At 49.2% G+C, this 6,159-nt stretch overlaps 1 protein-coding gene across 1 annotated transcript in view; it reads right to left on the reverse strand.

Moving 5' to 3' along the window:
- Nucleotides 1-6,159, reverse strand: part of LOC127567263 (guanylate-binding protein 1-like) — a 226,480-nt gene that overhangs the window by 69,413 nt on the left and 150,908 nt on the right. The window lies entirely within an intron of this gene.

Consider the following 6,159-nt stretch of genomic DNA (forward strand, 5'->3'; position numbering starts at 1 on the left):
GGGCGTGCTGCCAATTTCGCTTCTATATCTGCCCTGTTATTGCCCTGGGTTATTGGGGAAGCATCTGAAAGGTGAACGGAGCATTTAATGATGGCCAATTTGTTTGGGAGGAGGATGGCTTGGAGGAGGTTCTTTACATAAACCGCATTCTGTATGGGGCTACCTGTAGAGGTCAGAAATCCCCTGTGTGCCCAGAGTTGGCCAAAATCATGGGCAACTCCAAAAGCATAGCGGGAGTCAGTGAAGACATTAGCTACTTTGGCCTTGGCTAAAATGCAAGCTCGGGTCAGGGCAAAGAGTTCTGCTTTTTGGGCAGAGACTGCGGGCTGCAGAGATGCAGATTCCACACTCTGGGAGTCGTTAACCACAGCATAGCCGCTAAGGCGGATGCCCTGTTCAGAAATGTAGGAACTACCGTCGACGTACAGGCTTAAGTCGGCTGACTGGATGGCCTTATCTGAAAGGTCCGGGCGGGGTGCGGTTAAAAAGTGGTTACGCATTAGACTGTCATGAGGTGGGTCCGCAAGATCCTCAGGTGGGGCCTCTAGGAAGGTGGCAGGATTAATGGTCGTACAGTAAGCGAAAGTGAGGAGTGGGTTATTCAGGAGTGCTACCTCGTATCTGTTTAAGTGGGCCTGGGTAAGGTGTTGCGTCTGGTGAGAAGTTAAGAGTGCCGTTACGGTATGGGAGGAATAAACCATTACTGCCTGTTGCAAGGTTATATTGGAGGCTGCTGTTACTAGGGAATAAATGGCTGGAAGCATTTGTGTGCATGCTGGAAGTCCCCTTGCAACTGGGTCCAGCCGAGTGGAGTAGTATGCCACCGGTCATTTCCTATCCCCATGGGTTTGAGTAAGGATGGCTGTAGCGCAGTCCTCTAGGACATTCACGAAGAGCTGAAATGGGCGATCATACAAAGGGAGTCCCAGGGCCGGGGCACTGGCAAGGGCCTGTTTGAGGCTATCCAAGGCCTCCCTTTGTTCCTTGGTAAGTTCAAAGGGTCCCACGGACTGGCTTGAGGCCAAGGGTGTGAGGTGCTCAGTAAGGAGCGCCACGTTAGGCAGCCACTGTCTGCAGAAATTTACTAACCCTAAGAAGGAGCGCATACCCTTTGGGGTAGTGGGCGGTGGGGTGGCATTCATCCGTTCCGTGCATGCTAATTCTTGCTTAAGTTTATCTCTAAGTTGAAACGGAACCTTCCTGCATGCATGGACAAAAGGAGCCACTGCCTCGTCTATGTGGATTTTGTGTACACCAGGTAAACATTAGAGCCCTCAAAGACATCTGAATACTCTTCCATGAATGTTGTGTTGTCATCTTTGTTATGTGAAGCTGCTATGAAAACTCTTTTCACTAGGTTGAACTTTTCACATGCACTCAGACCGAATACTGGCTGTAGTCTCCTTTCCACAATCAGTAGCTGTGATGTTAAGTGCTTAAAATGTGCTTAAAGGTCACCCTTGTACTAGAAATTTCTTTCCATTGTAGCCTGTCACTTTTAACTTCAACAGGATAAATCTTACTCTTTACTGTGAGTCTTATAATCATCCACGGATAACAGATTCACCTGAGCTCCGGTGCCAAGCTTGAATGGAATTACTGTCTCATTCACAGTTACTGGAACAATCCATTCTGTTTTACCAGCATCCACAGTCTGTACAGAATCCACAAAGAATTCCTCCATTTCCTCATCAACTGTGCACACCTTTCTCTTGTTAGCCCCAGCTCTGAAGCACCTCGCAAGGTGACTTTTCTTCCCACAGCTATTGAAGGACATCCCATAAGCAGGGCACATCTTTGGAATGTGTCTACCTCCACATCTGCTGCATTTGCTGTTTGAGCCTTCCTCTTTGCTTTGCTGTGACTTTCGGAAATGCCTTGTGTGCTGCTTCTCTGTTTTCACACCATGCACTGCTGGGTATGTCCTGTGCAGCTCGTGTGATCGTGTGGTTTCTGCAGACCTATACATATTCACTGCCGTTTCCAGGCTCAAATCTTTTTCACGCAACAGTCTTTCTCGGAGTCCATTATCTGGAATTCGACAAACTATACTGTCTTTAACTAGTGAATTGCTCAAAACTCCAAATTCACAAGACTTACTCAGTGTGTGAAGCTCAGCTAAGTATTAGTCAAATCTAACACCTTGTTTCTGGTCACAGGAAAAAAAATATCTCTCTCAAATATGATGTTTTTACTATGGATAAAATACTCCTCAAACTTTTTCATCAAAGTGCCCAACTCAGAAGCTGTCTCATCAATTTGAAAGCTGTTCTAGATGTCCAAAGCATCTTCACCAATCACGGGCAGGAAAATAGACGCTTTCTATTTTTCATCGTTCACTCCTGCTCCACTAGCACCTAAATATACGTTGAATTGCTGTTTGAAGCTTTTCAAGTTATCGATGAGATTGCCAGTAAACTGCAGAGGCGTGGGAGGACTTAACTTATCCATAACTGGACCTCCCGGCCTCTCATCCTGAATCTCTCTTGGCAAATCCGGTGACTGCTGAACTTCAGGAACAATGTGCCCCTCGCCACGCCGGCCGGCTTTTTCTTTGTCTTATTACAGCTTTTCTTTCGTATTCACTGAGTCTCTCATTCAATTGCACAGAGTATTCATCACCTCCCCCTGTTCAGACCTCACACCAACTTCTGACACCATGTTATGTTTGTTCTTCATTAAGAGACAAACTTCGTGTGGGTTTAACATCGGAACATTTATTAACCGACAACACAGACAGGTTTGCTTTCCCTCTCTTTTTACAGCCACCTCCCGTTTCTCCCATGTGACCCCTTGCATTGCCCACTGGGAACTGTAGTTCTTTATTATAACTACAAAATAACACAGGACGACGTCAGTTTGGTATTGAACCACCGATTTTTGCCCCTTTCATACTTCTGCTTCAGGTACTCGTACGTCTCCTGAGCCCTTTCCGCATCCTCCTCCCTGCCCTCGGACAAGTACTCCTCCACCTCTCTCTCTCTGTGGTCCATGGCTTCCTTCAGCTCCTCCAGCCTTAAATTTTTTCCCCTCCTCAATCTTGTTCCTGATCTGCAGCAGGAGCTCCTTCCTCCTGCGTTCCTCGGCCGCCTTCCACTCCCGCTCCCTTCTCTCCATCTCCTCCTTCGCCCTCGAGAGCTCCTTTTCCAAAGCTGACCAGAAGGGGTCAGAGAACAAGTCGGTTAGTGGCTCGTGAGAGTGGTGAAGGGGCTCACTTCCCCCACAGTGTGTGACGGGGACATTGCAGAGGGAGCTTCACTCCCCGTTCAAACGGTTATGTTTTCCTCGAGCGGTTTATTAGGTTTTTCTCAGTTCATTCTTTACAAATAGGCATGCAGTCAGAAGCACCAAATTACAGCAACATCATCCCTGTCCTCACAGCAGTACAGTACAGTACAGGCCCTTCGGCCCACAATGTTGTGTCGACATACCTAATCCCTCCTACCTACAGAATGCCCACATCCCTCCATTTTCCTCCCATCCAAGCCCCTCTTAAAAGCCCCCGATGAATGTGCCTCCACCACCACATCAGGCAACACATTCCAGGCATCCACCTCTCTCTCAGTCAAAAGCGCACCGCTCACGTCAGTTCTGAACCTACCCCTCTCACTTTAAGTGCATGACCTCTGGTATTGGATCGCCAAATAATGGGGAAAAATATATTGCTTGTTCACCCTATCTCTGCCCATCATCATCTTACACACGTTCAACAGATCACCCCTCAGCCTCCGCCGCTCCAGAGAAAAGAGCCCAAGTTTGTCCAGCCTTTCCTGATAGCACATGCCCTCTAATCCAGGCAGCATCCTGGTAAACCTCCTCTGCACCTTCTCTAAAGCCTCGACATCCTTCCTATAGTGAGATGCCCAGAATTGCAAGCAATACTCTAAATGTGGCCTAACCAGAGTTCTTTAGTGATGCATCATAACTCCCTGACTCCTGTACTCAATACCCCGATCAATGAAACCAAGCATTCCATAAGCCTTCTTAACCACCCTGTCTCCCTGTGTAGCCACTTTCAATGAGCCATGGACTTGCACCCCAAGGCCTCTCTGCTCTTCAACACTGTGAAGGTTCTTGCCCCGAAGAGTGCACTGCCTCTTGGCACTAGTCCTACCAAGGTGCAACACTTCACATTTATCCGGGTTAAACTCCATCTGTCATTTCTCAGCCCACATCTGCAGCTGATCTATATCACGCTGCATCCATCGCCGGACTTCGACACTATTCATAACTCCACCAATCTTGTACATCACAAACAGCAGAGGTCTCAGCACAGATCCATGTGGAGCACCACTGCTCACAGGCCTCCAGCCTTCAACCACCTCGTCTGTCTTCTGCAGGCAAGCCAGTTCTCAAGCTGCCCTATCACGGGCTCCCGCTTCTCAGTCCAACCCCCCCCCCCCCCCGTTCCGTGCGTACTCCTGATGGAAGAGACGGACATGAGCCTTCCCCACGTCCCACCGTAGCCTTCAGGCGAGGAAGTTTCCTCGCTCGCCCTCTCCTTCTCCCAGAGCAGTCGGAACGAGTTGACCGTCCTCCAGCAGCCGGTTGCTATAGTGCCAGCTGATCTCCTCCGTGTGTGGCTGTGGCAGCCGGTGTGTGGACCCCAAGTACGTGGGCACCGAGGGTCACACTCTGCTGAGGTTCTACCTGACACCGGTTTTGCGGAGGATGGGGCCGGACTCTCCACCGCCCCACACCCCAGTCAGCTGAATGTTACTGCATCACGTCTCCTTTGTGGTAGAGTTCCTCCAAGTAAATGCCTCATTGGAAGTAGCTACACAGGGAGATAGGGTGGTTAAGAAGGTTTATGGAATGCTTGCTTTCATTGGTCGGGGTACTGAGTGCAGGAGTCAGGGAGTTATGATGCATCTCTATAGTACTCTGCTTGGGCCACATTTCGAGTATTGCGTGCAGTTCTGGTCATCTCACTGCAGGAAGAATGTCGAGGCTTTAGAGAGGGTGCAGAGGAGGTTTACCAGGAGGCTGCCTGGATTAGAGGGCATGTGCTTTCAGGAGAGGCTGGACAAACTTGGGCTCTTTTCTCTGGAGCGGTGTAGGCTGAGGGGGAATCTGTTGGAAGTGTGTAAAATGATGAGGGGCAGAGAGAGGGTGGACAAGCGATATCTTTTCCCCATTATTGAGTGATCCAACACCAGAGGGCATGCAGTTAAGGTGAGGGGGGTAGGTTCAGAACAGACGTGAGGGGTACGTTTTTGACTGAGAGAGTGGTGGGTGCCTGGAATGCGTTGCCTGATAGGGTGGTGGAGACACATTCACTGGAGTTTTTAAAAGGGACTTGGATGAGAGGAGGGATGTGGACATTCTGTAGTTAGGAGAGATTAGCTATGTTGGCACAACATTTTGGGCCGAAAGGCCTGTTCTGTACTGTTCTATGTTCTATAAGTCCTTGCTTATCCAACTGTAAAGGCTGTCCCTGGGAATCTTCTCCGACTGCTTCCCTACCTCGGATGTTAGGCTCACGGGCCTACAGTTTGCTGGATCACACCAAATGCCCTCTTTAAACAAAGGAGCAATACTGGCTACTCTCTGCTGCTCTGGGAACTCGTCTGTGGATACAGAGGACACTAAGATCTTGTTCAAGGCGCCATAAATGTGCTCCCTTTACCTCCCTCAGTATCCTGGGGTTTATCCCATCTGTGGACATGTGCACCTCAATGTTCTTGAGGTGGACGCCGTGGCAAGGCGAGGGTTCAGGCGGTGTGCGAGCAGAGATGGTCTGCAGTCACCCGTGCCAAGGAAAGGTCCTCGAGAGCAGATCTCCTTGTTGTCCAGCCGGGTCCCGAGGTCACCAGGCGCGCCAGGACAGGACAAGGATGGTGACCAAGGATTGCAAAGGCACACACTAACTACTGGACAATGACTTTACTAACTTGAATGTATTATTGGACATCAGCACGTAGTTCCTATTGGTCAGTGACACCGAGATCAACGGAGCGTGATTGGTACTTTACGTGTGCAAATGAGGGATTCGATGGTGGCCAAAGATCTGAATTGGTCAATATCTGTTTGAAAAAGACAAATCTGTGTTGAAACTTTGAAATGGTTCGGTGACAGCGGGGCCGGACTGTTCTCCTGGTGCACAAGTATATAAAGTTTAATTGGGAAAGGGGTGCAAGTTGTCAGAGTCCAGTTGAT

The sequence above is a fragment of the Pristis pectinata genome, unplaced genomic scaffold, assembly GCF_009764475.1.
Source record: "Pristis pectinata isolate sPriPec2 unplaced genomic scaffold, sPriPec2.1.pri scaffold_66_arrow_ctg1, whole genome shotgun sequence".
Classification (NCBI taxonomy): domain Eukaryota; kingdom Metazoa; phylum Chordata; class Chondrichthyes; order Rhinopristiformes; family Pristidae; genus Pristis; species Pristis pectinata.